Raw genomic sequence first — 18692 nt, 5'->3', positions numbered from 1 at the left:
GGATGTCAATGTTATAGTATTTTTTTAACTGTAAAAACTAAACACAAATATCAAAGTATAGCAGCCTAGGTTTAAAGGAGTCACTGAACATCTTATTTACTATGGCATACTGGTCTAGAATCACTAGTCTACCCACAGCCTCAGCAGAATTACACATGAGTATTATGTACACACTTAGCTCTTTCCTTTTTGAATCATGAGCCACTTGATCCAAGGACCGTGCCTTGCCCCTCCTATATCCTGAAAACCAAATAAAACCTAGATTGCAATGAATTGTAATATGTTGAAAGCAAGGAATCATATTTGAATATTCTCTCTCACTATCTGTCTCCCTCCCCTCTTCCCTTCCTGCATACATGCATATGCGCAAGTACACACACACACACACACACACACACACACGCACGCACACACACCATTTACCTTTTCTCCTCTAGGTTTACCACTGTTTTTCCTATTATTGTCATCACCTACTGGCCACATTAGTGGACATCAGAGTGTCCAGCATATGTCCACTAAATCCAGCATAATTAAATGTCAACCCTAGTTAGGAAGAGTTCGCTTCTACATATGACTTGGTAATTAATCCTGACATTTTCAAGTGAGAAACTAATTATGGCAGCAGTAACTACATGACTCCTTCTGCCAGCTAGCGCATCTCATCTTGTCCCAGAAAAATGATAAAGTACAAATAAGAATACAAATCGAGCATATTGGTACAGATTTTTCCATTGGGACTGAGATTACTAGCGGTAGCACAAATATTTTCACTGGGCAAAATCAAACACAAAGGCGCTCCAGGGGTATGGTGGATGAAGGCCCACCATCCAGGCTAAAGTGCTTTCATTTCTGAAATACTAGGAGCATTACACAGTGACCCAACCATGATTCCTTGCAAGTTAATGCCATAGGGTTCTCTGTTTCCTTTGTCTTTGATTTGGTAACAATAAACAGGCAATAGGTCTTCCCTAAAACATATGACTTTTCCCATTCCATAATGTGGCTGGCACAGATTGGAATGCTCCAATGGAAGAAAATGGATGATATAGAAAGAACACTTTAGGAGACTCAAAGATACTTTGAGGTAGAAAATGATCAAGGGCCTTTCGAACAAACAGAAGCCGGATAATGGCTTCTTGGAGAAGCCGAACAAACAGAAGCCAGATAATATTTCTTAGAGAAGCAGTCTCAATTGTATTCGTTATCAATATCTCCTGCTTCTGAGCCCCAGTTTACTCGTGTATGAGATTAGGTGACTCGGTTGGATACCTATCAACATCTCCTTTTCACAGTTATGATGGTAATAGCTGATGTTATTGTATTTACTGTGTGTCGGGTATTTCCCCAAAGGGCACACAGCCAGCAAGGGGTCAAGCTAAAATTTCTTTCATATATGTTTCACACCAGAATCTCTGCTCTTATTCTTTCCTGTGTGACCCTCAAAGATGGAGTTTTTGAGAAGTGGGATCATCAAGTTCTGAAGGCAGAGAAAGAGCAGTTGGATTCTCAACTAATTCTAATAGGCTGGTAGTTCCCGGCATGGGCAGATTGTCCTTGAAAGGACATCTGACAATTTCTGGATGTGTCCTTGGCTGTCAGGTCAAGGGAGAGAATTACTCGTGGCACTTAGTGGGTAGAGGCCAGGGATGCTGCTGCACACTGTACATCTCAAGCACAAGCTGAGGATTGATGGAGATTACTAATGCATCCTTAGGTGATTCGGTCATCATACAAATATCAAAGTGTGGTTATCCAAATTGAGCTGGCTTTGTTGTTCATCCCTAAGTGGTAGAATTTTATGGGATCACTGCCATATAAGTGATCTGCCATTAACTAAAACATTACTATGCCATGTGTGACTATATTTGGCACAGATGCCAACAACAAAGAACCATCTTCTACAAATTTCTATTGTGCCAAGATCTGGCTACTCTAGGCCCAGGGAAGCAATAGGTGACTCAGTGAAACTCAGTATCCACTTTACTACCCACCCTTAAAGAATGGTGTCCCTGTTTTTCAACTTTTGCACTAAAGCACATCTAGTCGAATCTTCTCAGCACATAAGGGCATTTAAGCACCACAGGCTTTGGTACAAGACAGGCTTGCATTCAAATTTCTACTCTATCCCATCCCGTTTTCTTTGGGGGCATCTTTATACCTTTAAGACTTGTGTTTTTTTACCCTGCAAATGGAGATGAGCATTCTTGCACTTGGGATGATGGTGCTATATTAAACGCTCAGTTCATCATTATAGCCTTTGCTCCCCAGTGTCTGTTTCTTTTATAAACCCATCAGTCTAACTGTACTTCTTTTACACAAGGCCAGGTATGCTTTTGGCTCTGTTGTCAATGCTGGCAGGTCACCAGATTGTCTTTTACCACCTTGCACTTAGCATCTTAAACATGCAGGGGCTGGAATAAGTAAAATGTATCCAAAGAAAAGCTGCTATAGGCTGGGGAAATAGCCCAGCTTGGTAAAGCACTTGCTTTACCTGAATCAAACCTGAAGTCAACTCTCAGAGCTCACATAAAAAAATCAAGTGTGGTGACACATACTTGTAATCCCAGGACTGGGGAGATAGAGATGGGGTGGGCAGAGACAGGCAGATCCTTGAAGGCTCACTGGCTAGACAGCCTAGCTGAATGGGCAAGTGCTAGGTCAGGGAGATACCCTCTAGTCAAACAAAACGGATGATATGCTGAGGAATGACAGTCAAAGTTTACTTCTGGCCTACATACGCACATGTACACATGCATACCCACAGACACATGTACACATAAGCACACACAGAAAAGGAAAAAGCTGCTATAAAATAATAGCTGCAAATGCGTGAGGAGGTTAATAGAAGCCAAAGAGTCCAGGAATCTTGGCCCCTGGCCAAGGCATCTGCTGAAGTGGGCTCTGAGGGTTGGCTAGTTTTATTGTAGAATAAATTGTTGCTCTGTAATGTAAATGGAAAATTAACTTGTGTAACCAATCAAAGAATCTTTGTGAGTCTTTGTGAAACATACCACCCAGATAAGCTAAAGATTTATGTATTTCCTTTGAAAAGAACATTTCTGGAATAGACAGGATGGAAAAGAGGTGCCTGTTGAAGAAAGGGAGCAGGGTGAGTGAGGTTGGAGCATTTTGCATCAAGGAGAGGTTCTCAAGAGCAAGATGGAGTTGGACAGTCTACACTTAATTTCTGTAACTACAGTTGAAAAATAAGATTCCAGCTAGACTGCTAAGAAGATGACAGTATCTGCCCCTTTCCTTCCTAAAAACAAGGTTTTTATTGCTATATGCACATTATCTATTTATCTGGGTCAGCTAGAAAGAGGGAACAGAGGAAAGCAAGCAGAATCAAGGTAGAAAACTCCAAGGAAGACCTCTGATCTCAGCGGCTGCTTGCAGAAATGAAAAATGATGATTAGAAGACAGAGCTGATAGCCAAGCTTTCCAGAGAACTTCAGCTACTCTGAGCCAAGGAATGTGCATTCAGAATTTCTCTCTATGGCATCTTTTTTATAGGAAGTGGAGTGGATGCTGGGAGGACCAGTGTGGTGGACTATTGATCAGATACCTACTATAGGGAAAACCCCAAAATAATCCTTTCTCCCTGCTTTTACCATTGCTGCAGGCCTCCTTTTCCAGGTTGTGCTGCTGCCCCCCCCAAATCAGTTACAACCCCACAAAGCACATAAAAGGGATGGAAGTTTGTACAGAAGGATAAAAAGGAGGATCAAAGTCTCGATCAGGTAACAAAGTTAAGGACAAATTAAAGCCTTGTATCTCCCACCTCTGAATTCCGAACCAGGCTGTCTCCTTTCCACTGGAAGATCAGTATTTTAGTCTAAGAAATAAATGGGCAGCAGATAGATTAACAGAAGAACAAAACATTTATTATGTGCTCTAGGGCACACAAGAAAGAAAAGTGATTACCCAGGAAGTTTATACCCTTTTCTTCATAGGGGAGAAGGAGGTGGGCAAGTTAATGATTTTGGCAAAATGAATGAGTCCTCGGTAAAAAGAAAAAAAAAGTAGTAGCTTGTCTGGTTGAGAAGTCACCTTCCAGTTTCTTCTTCTCCTGTGACAGGTTAATGTCCCCCATAGATTTGTGGATTCTTCCGGTAAAGAGCAGCCCTGTGTGTATCTGCATGTTCCCAGATGCCCTCAATGTGAAGTTAACATCATACCAAGGCAGCAGACTTGGGGGAGGGGTGTTTCCTGGATTTCTTCATGGTATTAGCTTATGTTAGAGATAATTGCAGTTCCTTGAGGTCTACATAAAATAATGTACTGTGAGCTAGTAAATGTTAAGAATTTATGTGACTGAACTAAGTAAGAGCAAGCAAAATAATAAACACTGTCTTCAGGTATTTGGGAACAAATAAGTGTGAGTATAGAAAACTGGGGAGTATGTCTCCCCCTGAAAGAAGGCTGCTCAAATCAGGTGAAAGCTGCCTCTTAATTGAGCTAATTGTGACCAGATACTATGGTGTTTGTTTTATTTTTTTGACTTAAGAAAAATCATTATTTAGGGGGCCAGAAAGATGACCTAGTGGGTAAAGGTTCTTGCCACCAAGCCAGATGACTTTGATCCCTGGAACCCACATGGTGGAAGGAGAGATACCACCCCTGCAAGCTGTTCTCTGACCTACATGCACATACTATGGCACCCCACCCCATTCACAATAGGGTGTAAATGAATAAGTGTAAAATAATTAAAAAGAGAAGTAATTATTTAGATGTGAAGTCTACAAACTACAACCGGCAGGCTGCATTCAGTTCCCAGCCTGTTTTGATAAAGTTTTATTGGGATATAATACCACACCATCTGTGGTGGTTAATCTTCATCGTGAATTTGACTGCATTTAGAATTACCATGGAAACATTCCTCTGGGTATATCTATATGTGGATGTTTCTAGAAAGATTTCCATGAGGAAGGAAGAACCATCCTAAATGCTGTTAGAACCATTTCATGGGCTGGGGCCCTGGACTGGATACAAAGGGGAGAGGAGGCTGATCTCCAGGATTTATCTTTCTGCTTCCTAACTGCACATGCACCACGATCAGCTGCCTCACTTGAATACCACTGTACCCTCTCCACCATCCTAGACCAGATCCATTCAAATGACAAGCCAAAATAAACCCTTCCTCCCTTGAGTTGCTTTTGTTAGACATTTTGTCATAGCAATGAGAAGAGTAACCAATACTTCACCTTTGACTAGGACAGCTATCACCATAGCAGCAGAGCTGAGCAGTTGTGGCAGCCTGTATGACCCGGGACATGTGGCCTTCAGAACTTCACATGCATGCTTCCTGGTCTTTTACTCACAAAGTTTCTTGCTAGTGTAAACTGAATATCACTCAAATGTAAGTTGAATATCACCTGGAAGACTCTAGCTGGCCTTCCTAGGACCCTCAGAGGCTCTCCCCGCTTCATTCTTTGCTCACTCCCTTCCTCCTTTTGGCTAATGGTAGTTATTGGGGATTACATAGCCCACTGATTCTCAAACTGAACATGCATGCTGAGTCCCTAGAAGACTTACACAGACTTCAGTCACCAGCTCCACACCTAGAGGGCAGATTCAGAAGATCTAGGGGGAGGGGAGGGTTATGAATCTGAATATTCAGCAGGGGCCCTGGTGATGATGCTGCAAGATCACACCTGGACAGGTACTGGCTCAGGTGGCATTCCATACTGTTGGGGAGAGCTCCAAGCACTTGGCCAATCAAGCACCAGACTGTTGGCCAGAGCAAAGGAATTAATTCTACAGAACTCCTGGGACAGACTCATTGAGATATTTCAGTCCACATGGGGACATTAGACAAAGAATTCATGGGTCTCCAGAGTCCCACAAAGTTCCTTTATTTCTCCAATTTGAATTGTATTCCACGGGCTCCATCCAAACTGAACTCCATTTAGCTTGCAAAATGGCTGTCTCTACTCAATATTTCCCATTATCGCTGCTATAAACATGAGCTGTAGCTGGTAATCCTTCATTTGCTGAGAGGCACAATGAACTTGACTGCCAGGTTCTTTAGGACTTGTTCCTCAGATGTATTTCTTGGCTTGGCCAATCTCTTCATGCTAGGATGACTCACACCAAGTATCCCTTACATCACCATCATCCCAAGCCTAAAATGGCAAGAGATCAGATTCAACGAATATTTTTAAGAACAAGAATAAACAGAAGAGGAAATACATACAAAAATTAGTTGGATGCTTGCACTAAATAATTACTTAGATTTTCGTGACTTTTATTTCTTTCTATGATAAATGAAAGTATAGGTATAACCTTGAAGGGTTATTATGAGGATTGAATTAGATGTGTGCAATAAATGCCACCTATAAATCTGGCTTATGAATCTTCTCTTCAAAGTTTCTATGGATTGAACTCATCTTAGTTGGGTGGAGAGTCCAAAAGGTCTTTTGGCCTGGGGATGCCTGTGAATAACACCCAGTGGCTTTGATTTGGCTTTGCCAATAGACCTGTTCAGGAAGCACCCCTGTTTTCCCCAGCCGGCCTTTCATTGCTGGTGTTTCCCATTGCCACTGTGCACCTCCTCTCATCCCAGCTAACTGAACTCCCTCTCTGTAGCCTTTCTTGGCCAGACTCCTAACAACCCTTCCTGCTGCAGCCACCTCACTGTGATGAGTTGAGTGAGGAAGAATCTGCCAGTCCCTGCCCCCCAGTAGGGCTCTGCTACATTCACCTTTTAAGGAGAGACGAATGTGGCTCTTGACGATGAGTCACAGGCTGCTACCTTGCTGTGTGAGGAACTGTCTGTGAAGTGCACTCCAGGCCCCTTCAGAGAAAGCGCTAAATAATTCACCACAACAGCCTGCTCTGACATCCATCCTGGCCTGTCCCCTGGTGACCCTGACGATGTGTTTGTGGGTTCCTGTTTGCTGTGCTAAGGCGCCTGTGGAGGAGGGGGAAGCAGGAAGATGAACAGGCAGCATGGAGCTTGCCCTTGCTGCCAGGGACTCTACAGGTCCCAGAGTAGGTGGACTGATTGGTGTGTTCAATGGCCCCCTGAATCTAAAGATTTCAGATGCTGTGTTTACGTTATAAACATTTATTAAGCACCTGCTGTGTGCTTAACAATTTACCTGCTTTATCTCATATAATCTAGCAAATCTGTGAGGCAGAGGCTGTTCAGTGAAGTAGGGAGAAGGAAGTAGCTCATCCCAATTCACACTGCTAATAAGAGGCAGAGGCAGAATTTGCCCCTAGACCACCTTCTGCGTGACACATGCCTGTGACTAGAGTCCCTGGCAATTGGAGGCTCTCTCTACCTCTTGTGGACTGTGGCTGTCTTGGTGGTTTATAAACTCCTATATATTAGTCCTGATGCTACCAACCTCTAGAAGGAAGCGTACTGTGATGTGTTAAACCCTCATACAACTTGTTTCAGCTGTTTCAAATGCAGATGATTTATCCTCTTATGTTTTGACCTGGTTGTAACTAGAAGGTCTTCCTCAAAATGATGCCCTTGTCCCAGCAGCTTCAGGATTCAATTTAGTGTAGGGATGAGCAATGTGAAACAGACCTAGAGGAGGAAAGGAATAGACCAGGAAAGAGACAAGAGGAATACTATAGTTTTATAGTTCTAAGAGGATGACTTTTACACGGTATAGCACAAATCTGCCTTCTTAGCTTCTCTCCTATTAGATGTACAGATCACTCTATTGACTGCTTTGCAGTTAATGAAAATGCCTAATAGCTACTGAGTGCTTCTGATGTGTCTGATGCTACAGGGTGCTTTGTAAACATACTATAGTTATCCACCATTATTCATATTTTTAAAGAAATGGTATTTGAAGAGCAGAAAGAGCAGGCAACTTGCCAAACATCAGAGAGGGAGAGAGGGAGGGAGGGAGGGAGGGAGGGAGGGAGAGAGAGAGAGAGAGAGAGAGAGAGAGAGAGAGAGAGAGAGCACACTCCATAGCCCAGGGACAGAAACATACTTCTTTCTTGCTTCTAATACCAGAGCTAGTTCCATTAGCAGGTCTTCCTTTCAAATAAAGATAAATTAGGTACCTGCTGCAGCAAGTTATTTATAGGTGTAAAGGAAGAGTTAAGATTAAAATGAGCAAAGGCAGAATCCAGGACAGCATGGGTAGAGAGGCAGGTATGCCATAGCTGTGCTTCTCCTTTTCTTTCCATCAGTCACTTATCTGATAACCTCCAGAGGTGGGACAGTCTTGCTGAGCATAACCAATTTCTGAGGACACGGGAAAAAAAAAGTTAGTGGAAATAAAAAGTGCAGTTATAATTTTCATCACCATGAGTGTTACTGAGGAAACTGAGGTTCCCTTTGGGGACTCTTAGTCTCATTAATAAAAGAATTTAGAAAAGACATAGAAGAAAGCTTGAAGACAATTTTATTGGTGTTTAAGAGACAGACAATACAGGTTAGGTGAAAATCCTGGCAGCTTCCTGGATGAGAGATGGAGAAAACATGCCTTTAAGTTGGGCATGGAGTAGAAATAGCCTCTTAAGAAAAAAGTACTCTCCAAAATGGAAATGGGCTAGTGAGCTGAGGAAGGAGCCCCGAAGCATCTGGCCACATGGTGATGGTCTTCTATAGCCCCCTTCCATTTGTGATTTCAGGGCTTTGCTTTATGTATGCTCTGCCCTTTCCTTGATGTCAGGGTAAGGAAGGGCTTCCAGGTTTCCACAAACTGGCATCTTCCACATGTAAATCTTGATGTAGCTTTTTTGTGTCAGTTCTTACACTGTCACATGATGACATCATCAACTATAGCAGCTTATGATCAGGCATAAACTAGGCAGTAGGTTATGGGCACTTCCCCACTCATTCACCCACTCATTCACTCACTCATTCACTCTCATTCATTTGGCCAGTCTTTATCCAGGGACCACCGTGTGTCAGGCATTACATAACACTGAGAAAAGAAGGCTGGGTGACATGGACAAAAATCAGTTCCTTAGTGAGAGTATAAAGCAACATAAGTAACACATACAGTTAGTGCTTAAGGAGTGTTGGGTATCGGCTTTCAGAGTGGCAATGTGACAAAGGTGGTAGACCATTCACTGGCAAAATAATCATTTGCTGAAAAGCATATTAACTTATATTTTAAAGGTAATCTTTAAGGTTTCTGGAAATTTTTTCTTTTTTCTTTTTTTTTTTTTTTTTGGTCTTTTTGAGACAGGGTCTCCCTGTAGCCCCAGCTGTCCTGGAACTCACTATGTAGACCAGGCTGGCCTTGAACTCACAGAGATCCACCTGCATCTGCCTCCTGAGTGCTGGGATTAAAGGCGTGAGCCACCACACCTGGCTGGAAACTTTTTTAAATGCGTGAAGCATCTAGTCAAGGAAGTCTATTAAAGTTTGCAAGGAAAATGAGTCTGTGGCATTTGAGCTATGACCTGCTCACCTTCCTCTTCCCTTCTAGTGTGATGGGACCTCTACCCAGAAAGGTGCCACCAAGAACCTGAGGCTTCTTTCTCACATCTAGTTCTGAGTCTAGAGCTATTGTTTTACTCTGGGAGGGACCACTTCAAAGACTGATGCCACTCTGCCCTTGCAAAGGAGCCCCACTTTTATCAGATCAGAATTCTGAACAGTTTATTTCTCAAAAGATATTGTCAAGAACAGTCGAACAGTCAGCTAGCTGTTAGTGGAGGCTAACAGCTGGATGTGATTCCAGGAAGTACAGACTAACCCAGTTGCTCAAGAAGACTTTCTGCAGACCAACCAGCACTGCAGGAGAAACAACTCCTCTTAACTTGCCCATCCAGTCACTAAACAAATAAGCAAATTAGTTCTGAAAAGGGGGGTGGCAGTCAGAATTGCTACAGTATGAAATGTCCACCCCCCCCACATACACACCCTGTAAAAATTTTGTTTATGCAAAAGCCCCGTTGCATTCCTGCAACCTGGAGGCCTGGGGCTGCTGAGCCTTTTCCTTTTCCTCCCACTCTTTTCCCATTTTTCTTCATTTCCTTTGCAGACTGTGAATTTGAACCCTGTCAATGGGGAGAACCCTATCTGACTCCCCAGTCCAGTGTGCTTGTTCAATATGAATGATACAACATCATTTACAGGAGTAAAAGTTGCCTTGCTGAGTTATTTTCACTTTATTCATACTTTTTTTTGGTGAGGTTTCAATGGAGTCCTTGGACCCCAGATTTTATTTCTACCAAATGCAACTCTTCCAAGTATGTTCAAAGAACTATAGGAAATTATGTCAAAGAATTAAAGATAATGACAGTGTCTAACCCAGAAGAGAATATCAATAAAAAGAAATTCCTAGAAATGAATGACATAAATATAAATTTTGAAGTTGAGCTTTTAATTACTGAAATGAAAAATGTGCTAAAGAGGTTCTGTGGTAGATTTAATCAGGCTGAAGAAACGGTCAGCAAATTGGAAAGTGGATTAATAAAGATATTGCTAACTAAAGAACAGAAGAGGGCAAAAAAGACAGAGGAAAAGAGCCTGAAAACTACCAGATACCCCTGACATGCCAACAAAGGCACTGTGGGACCAGCAGTAAAGGGAAGAGGAAAAGATTGAAAAAAATCAAAGAAATGATAGGAAACTTCTCAAACCTGGTGAAAAATATTAGTTTACATGCTGAAGAAGCTGATTCATTCCAACTTAGGTAAATTGAAAGAAAATCATACTCAAGTATTTCAAGATGTGCCCACTGGTGCAATCGCGGCAAGTCTGTTATGACAGAAACAAACTGCTTTTTGATTGCATCTGAGGCCCAGTCCACAAGAAGGAATCTGCATCTGGTGCTGTAAACTTAGTCAAAAGGTGTGGCTAGGAAAGATGGAAAGACTTCAGCCCTAAAGGGAAAGTTACTGCTCTTGTTTTGTAAATGGACATGATGTGCCTGTCAAATTGCCTTTTAAATAATTATGTTTATGCCCATAGATAAGTGTTGCTGTCAGTTTGGTCAGAGAAGCTTCTTCTTTGCAATGGGCATCATTAACTGTAGAAACATAACTAGTTAAAGTGCTGAGAATAAATGACGGTTTAATGCTCAGGCACAAATGGGACAGCCCTATCCAAGACAAGGGGATGTAAGAACCAAAGGAAAGGATGGAGTGTTGTAGAGTGCCGTCTTCCAAGAATGACATGGCTTTTGCACTCTGGAACTCATAGTGGCAGTGATCACCTGCCCAAGACCTACATGAGATTGTTCCCATCAGTATTCTGCCTTGGAGTGGGGGTTGCTCATGAGGCTCTGCTCCACCTGAGGATCTAAAGGCTGTTAAATGTTTGCTTGGGGAGAGACAGATACCTTTTCAATGGTATAGCCATTGGGAAGGTGTCTGTGCTCCTAAAAACAACCCCATGCCCATGATCCTATAAGCAACTCTAAGGAAGCTCATTAAGTCACAAAAAATTCCACAGAAACAGAAAGCGACTAGTCAGAAGATAGGGTACTGGGGAAGGATGAACATGACCAAAATACCTTAAATACATACATGAAAATGTTATGATGAGGGCCTGTAAGATGGCTCAGTGAGTAAGGCACTTGCTGTGCAAATGTGAGGACCAGAGTTCAGATCTCCAGAACCATGTAAAAGCCAGATGAACATGACAGTCAACCTGTAATCCCACCATGTGGGAGGTACAGATAGGATGCCCAGAGTAATCTGGCTAGCCAGACTAGCCAAGTGAAATGGTAAATTCTGGGTTCAGCCAGCTATCTTGCCTCTGTATAATTGGAGAGCAGGCCTCCACTTTAATGTGCATGTATGTACATGCTCCTGCACACTCATGTGCCCACACATATGCACACCACATATATACATATGAAAAAATATATACATATTGTAGTGAAACCCACTATTATGCAATTAGGCATAATTAATATGGATTCATCCATTGATAAAGCTAGTGTCCTCATAATCCTTACCGATCTCTGAGTAGTGCCACCAGCTAGAGAACAATGTCACTTTTGAGGGACACTTCACATCCAAACCATGATATTATACCATGCAATATTATCTGGCAATAAGAATGAATGTTCTTATACAAGCTAAAAACAAGTCATTCATATATGAGCAAAAGTTCACATATGGTATGATTTCGTTTGTATGAAATGTCCAGAATAGCGGTATCTGAATAGACAAAGTAGATTATTGTTTGTCTAGATCCAGGGCAGTGAAGCAAGTAGGCTCCACTAATTAAATTTCTTTGTACATCAGTTAAAGCTCTAAAATTAGACTGTAGTCATGGTTGTACAACCTGGTGAATATACTAGCACTATTTATTGGTATTAGTGTACTTTATGTGGGGAAATTGTATGGCATTTAAAGCATGTCTCAAAATGTTTCTAAAAGAATGTCAAAGAGAAAGAGTAGGGAGAAGATCTGGCAGCATTAGGGAAGGGGTGGGGGGTATTCTCACATAGAATGAGAAGGCTCATGAGATGACACTCGGTTTGAAATTGACAGTGAGTCACAGTCCTGTCTACAGGAGAGATACTTCATAGGAAGAACAAGTACAAAGAACCAGAGGGAGACATGAGTCTGGCATGTGCAAGGCCCAGGATTTCAGTTCTGTACAGGCAGAGATCAGCAGGACATGCTTTGAGAGATGCATGTGGCTAGATCAGGGACACCTGTGAGATGAGCGGTGTTGGTGGGTTTTGCACGTAAGTCTGACACAATCTAATGTAGAATCACCGTGGGTACTATTTTGAGAATGAATATATTAGTAGACCAAGAGGAAGGCTACAGTTGGTGATGGACCTCTATCCAAGACAGAATTCCTGGGGGTATGGACTGGAATGACAGGAGCAAAAACAGAGGAAAGGTGTTGGGTAGTACCACCAGCTAACTCAGTAGGGTTAGGTTAGAGTTGGAAAATATTTAGTGTTAAAGATCAGATAGTACGCTGTGTTTGTGAAAACATGAAGCAAACTAGATTTGGTCTTTGACATTGTCTTAGTTTGTTCTTCATTGCTGTGACAAAACACTCTGACCAGTACCAATTTGGGGAGGAAAGGGTTTATTTGTCTTACATCTCCCAGGTTGCACGCAGTTCATCAGGGAGCCCAAGGTAGGAACTCAGGGCAGGAACCTGGAGGCAGGAGCTGGAGCACAGGCCATGGAGGAACGCTGCTTACAGGCTTGCTCCCTTGGCCCCTGCTCAGCCTGCTTTCTTATGCAACACAGGCCCACCTGCCCAGGGGTGGCACCACCCACAGTGGGCTGGACCCTCCCACATCACTCATCAAGAAGATGCCCTTCAGACATGGCCACAGGCTAGTCCAATAGAGGAAATTCCCCGATTGAGGCTCCCTCAACCCAGGTGTGTCAAGTTGACACTAAAGCTATCCAGCACAGACATGTAGTTTATTTCTCACCTGACTTATAAGTAAGGGGTGAGAGGAAGAAAGGAATAAGGAAGGGCTTGGAGGCATTTGTTTTTATTCATTGGGATGATGGAGCCGACATTAGCTAATATTCAAAGACTGCAGATCAGGTTTGTGGGAGATGTGGTGCTAACTTGATGGTTGAGAAACCTTTGACATCCACATTTAGACATGATAACAGGCAGGTAGACATAGAAACCCTAAGTTCCTGCAAAAGGTCTGGCTTGAACTCACAATTTAGAGATGGAAGTTGAAACCATAGACCAAATATTAGCAGTGAATGAGAATAGAGGAAAACAGAGGTCCCATGCCTGAGCCCTGGGGTTCTCCAGCATGAAGCTGTCAGGGAGACAAGATGGAGCTAGAGCAAGACTAAGACGGAGGAGCCACAAAAGAATGTGGTATGCTAGAAACTAAGAAAGTGTTTCAGAGAGATCCACCCCACCTTTTTCTTTCCCACTCACAAAATTGGTCATAGTGCAATAATAAGCAGGAAGCTGTTATTGCAGGACTAATCCTGAAACCCCTCCAACTACTAGACAGGAACAATCATTATCAAGCATTTTACTCAGCAAGTATTCATTAACTGTCAGGCCACAAAGTACCAGGTGTCTGTAATATAGTGGTAACCCCCCCTCCCCCACAAAAAGCCAAAAAAGATATAGCACCTGCTCTCAGATAGCATAGAATCTAGTTAGAATGACATCAGCCAAATAATTATTGGCATTAACAAAGGGTATCACCCCAAAAACCAAGACTACAGGACTGTGAACCAGAGCTCTGAAGGTAAGAATTCATGTCTCAGAGGGGAAACCTGGTGCATTCTTCCTTTGTACAATGCAATCCACCATCTAGAACATTCTTTGTTTTCTGTTTCTCATAAGAAATTATTTTTAGGGTCTGGAGAGATGGCTTAGCGGTTAAGAACACTGTTCTTGGCAGAAGACACGGGTTTGAATCCCAGTACCCACATGGCAGCTAACAACTGTCCATAACTCCAGTTCCAGGGGATCCGACAGCCTCTTCTGTCCTCCACAGGCATTGCATGACACAGGTGCACTTACCTACATGCAGGCAATACACGCATACACATAAAATAAAATTAAAATATTTTTTCAAGAAAAGAAATTATTTTTACCATATAATACTCTGAGTGGTGTAACAGCTGGGCTTTGAAAGGAAAGTTGTAACCCTTTGAATTAAAGGACGGACTATGGATATTTTAATGAGATCAGTATGGCTCCTGGTACCATTTGTTTATTCTCTTTGAACCTCAGTATCTGTGTCTGTATGGTCTATGATCATTAAAGCTACATTTTGGACCACAGTGAGGGCTAAATGAGATAGAGTGCATGGAACACATGACACTGGGTCCTTCTTGTTCCTTGTAAAAAGCAGTGCATCAGCTTGTCCATCTGTGATGTTTCCTCTTCCAGGATAATTTTCCCAGGGAAGATCTTTGCTGTCCATTTGCTACTTTATGAAGCAGAGAGTTTTTCCAGTCTTTTTTTCTAGGATCCTTAATATTTTACCTCAGTTCTCCCAAGAGAAGTATGTCTGTGTACCTGCCTTTGGGAACTATTGAAAAACTAAAGCATCCTATACAGTTCTGATTTGTTCTCCCAGACCTTTTCATAGAGAAACTCAGATTTCTACTCAAGTGATTGATAAAAATCAGGAACCTAAATGATATAGTACTAGTCCATCTTTAGATAGGCCACTAAACTAAAAATCAACCAAGACCCATGCTTGGTGGCATATACCTTTAATCCCAGCAACTGGGAGGCAGAGGCAGGTGGAGCTCTGTGAGTTCCAGACCAGCCTGGTCTATAATAGAAAGTTTCAGGCCTACATGAAAAAAAAAAAAAAAAAAAATCCCTATTTGTTAGTACATCATGCCCGTTCAGTGATATTTTCATGGAAATGTGCAGTGGCGAGCCTACTTAAATCATTGATGCAATTTTTAACCTTTTAGAGGGAGGAAGCACAAGCTTTAATAGACTTTCATTTTGATGTACATAGTCTAGCTTGTCCATATTTCTCATTTTAATTAATATAATTAAGAGAGGATAAAAGGCAGTGTTGAAATTTTATGCATTTCATTATTGGGATCAAGAATAATTAAAATGTATGAAATGTGGCAATCCTAAGATGATAAGAAAAAAACTGTTTCTGGATTTAAAATGTGGCAGATGGTTTGTATCAAGATTGAGAAATGTCTGTGATCTGAGGATTCATAATATGGAATTTTCAAACATGGACAAAGAAGGCCTTGTACAGTGGGGGCTTATCCTTATGTCTGTCATGAGCATTTTATCATACATTGTACCAACAATCCTTTTTCTTTCTTTCTTTAAAACCCTAGTGGGAAATAATACTGATTTGATGCATAAACTAGATAGTCTATGAAGTATTTTATACGCTTTGGTTCATCTAATCATTCTTAATCTTGATAGACAGAAGTCACCATTTTGTAGATAGAGAAACTGAGGCTAAGGCAGGCGATCTGGCTGTCATCACCAAAATCAGGCATCTGGGTGGTGATAGAGCCAGGTTTACATCTATCATGCTATTAGACTCTTAAGATACAAACCTGAATTGAGAATGTCTGTTTGAAGAATTTCCTTTATCTGAAGGTAGTTCAACTTTGGAAGATGCCTTCTGCCATTTTGCCTACACCATAAAAACACTACACATTTCAAACGTTTATTTTCTATACGATAACTTTGGTTGAACATTGTCACTCAAATGATAACAAAAATTTAGAATATACTTTCCTGATTTCTCCCTATTGGCATAAAGCACATGCTGTATTGATCTCTAGTTCACTTGGCACTATGGTATGAATACAGGGTTTGGGGGGGGGTCTAAACATCCCTTTGTGATATGACATCCTGGGTTTAATAGATTGTGTTTTTTAAATTTCTTTAAACAGCAAAAATAAAAATTGTGTGTCAGGTATTACAGATGTTTCTTGTTATCTGTTTTCCCTCTTCCTATTCATATGCTGTTCAGCCTCCTTATAGTTGGATGAGGTCATAGAACTTGTCCAATCAATCAAAGTGGTATAATTCATCTCCAAGGTGAATCATATAAAAACCTATTCATTTCTCTCTTCTTGTATTTCTGGAACTTGGAAATTACAGGTTGAAATCAGAGACACAGTGAGGAAGTAAGGTAGATCCCTGAGTCACAGCTTAGATTGGAGGCATCTGCAAAGCCACTGTTTCCCTCTTCCCTCCAGTCAGCCTTGTCTAAGTGAGAAGTCAGTGTTTCCTGTGTTCAACCACAGAAATCTGAGTTTATTTATTATATATCACCTAGTTGGTTCCTACTAATATGACAGTTTTTTACCACCCTCCCAACCCTCATTTACTGGATTTTGATGTCTAAATATCAGAAAACGTTCTGAGTCAACTATTTAAAACTACATATATGACCAAGTGCATGTATGCACACACACGGTACACACTTGTAAAAAATAAAGTTAAATGAACCTTATTAGATGAGTGATTTAAAGCCTTGATAACGTCCCTTAATAGTAGCTAGAATTTCATGGAAGGTCCTAACCTTAACCAGCTGGAATGGCACTGTCTTTATCTTTAAATTCTCCCAAAATGAAAATGCAAATCACTTCTCTAAGGAACCCATATGAGTTCTTATCTCAGTTCTCAAAAGCTTTCCTTAGGTGTAAGTGAAATCCCTCTTTAGCTCATTTAAAGTTCATTCCTTCATATTTGATATCTATGGGAATAGAGATTAAAAATTGTTCATTACACCCATCTTCATAAAGTGATTCCTTGAGGCGGCTATGGTCCTGGACACTACTAACCCTTCTCTTCTGTAATCTCACCAGTGAGATTCACTTAACCATTCCCTGTAATCCTCTAACAAGATTCTGACTAATGCCAGCTGGAGTAGAAAGGTGGTTTGATTTTCCAGCTCATAGAACTGCCTCTCTGTTACCTGCCTTTGTCATCTGGCACACATGTATCCTGCACTCGTGTACACAGGTCTTTTAATTCTCGGTTTGTGTTTAATACTTTTTCTTTATAGGAGTACTGCTCCTCCTGCCTAGAATACCCTCTCTAGCTGTTAAAATTTGACCTTGTCAATTTCAACAGGCTTTTTTTCTGCTTATGGCTTCTGACTTTCATATCATGTTTAGGATAGCCCTTCCTCATAGAAAATAGTTTTTATATTCAAAAATGTAAAAATTGTTTTGACCTGGGGCATGACTCAAATCTCAATTTCTCTAATCATTCATCACCTTGACCATAGTCTTACCATTTTTTCCCTCCTCCTATACAATACGGTCAATTATACAAATGTCCATTTTCCAGGCTGAGCACAAAGTTCTAATTTTCAGCATTTACCTCCACTTCATTGGCCTTTACCAAATTCTTGATGAATTTACATGCCCTGTGTATATCAGATTGCATGTTCTTCCTGCCTTTGCCCATGAAGCTTGATTTCATCAATGTAGGGTTTTCCTCTGTTTTTATAAACACAATATGAGTTTTGTTAGTACATTCCAGGCCTCTGACATTTCCAAGTAGTTGTTGAATTACACTGTTGAATATCTGAAAGTGTATTTTCAAAAAATCCTCAGGCAAGTGGTCTCCACAATGAAGATCACCATCATCACAAGGAACTATCAGTCTGTAGACTATTACTTTCATAATTTGTGCATATCTGATGCACAGAAATTCTGTTTTCCTTGGTATGCTGAGTTTTTGAGCCACTCCCTCAGGACTATAGCTAGACCTTCTAGAGACTGCCTGTCTATCAGGCCCTATCACAACATGTATCACATTCCATTCCAGCGAGTTAATTGTCTTCACTTTCCATTGCCAAGCATTTTCAATGTTGGACCTGTGCCTGTCTTGCTCACCATAGTGTCCCCAAGTGACTGACCATAGAAGGCACTCACTTAATGAGTCTGAGTCCTAGCAGCACCAAAGACTGAGTAGGTGAAGCATCCATGCATCCCAGACAGCCACTGATATGAGAGATTTGAGGGGGCTGGAGAGATGATTCAGCAGTTAAGAGCACTGGCTGCTCTTGCAGAGGACCTGGGTTTGATTCCTAGCACCCGCATGACTGCTAACAACTGTTCATAACTCCAGTTCCAGGTGATCCAGTACCACCTTCTGACCTCTGCAGCATTTCACAACACAGGTATCCAGACAGCCACCGATATGAGAGATTTGAGGGGGCTGGAGAGATTATTCAGCAGTTAAGAGCACTGGCTGCTCTTGCAGGGGATCTGAGTTCGATTCCCAGCACCCACATGGTGGCTAACAACTGTCCATAATTCCAGTTCCAGGGAAA

Source organism: Nannospalax galili, unplaced genomic scaffold, assembly GCF_000622305.1.
Source record: "Nannospalax galili isolate Female #2095 unplaced genomic scaffold, S.galili_v1.0 scaffold1051, whole genome shotgun sequence".
NCBI lineage: Eukaryota > Metazoa > Chordata > Mammalia > Rodentia > Spalacidae > Nannospalax > Nannospalax galili.
The sequence above is the reverse complement of the archived record's forward strand: the minus strand, read 5'-3'. Positions refer to the sequence as shown.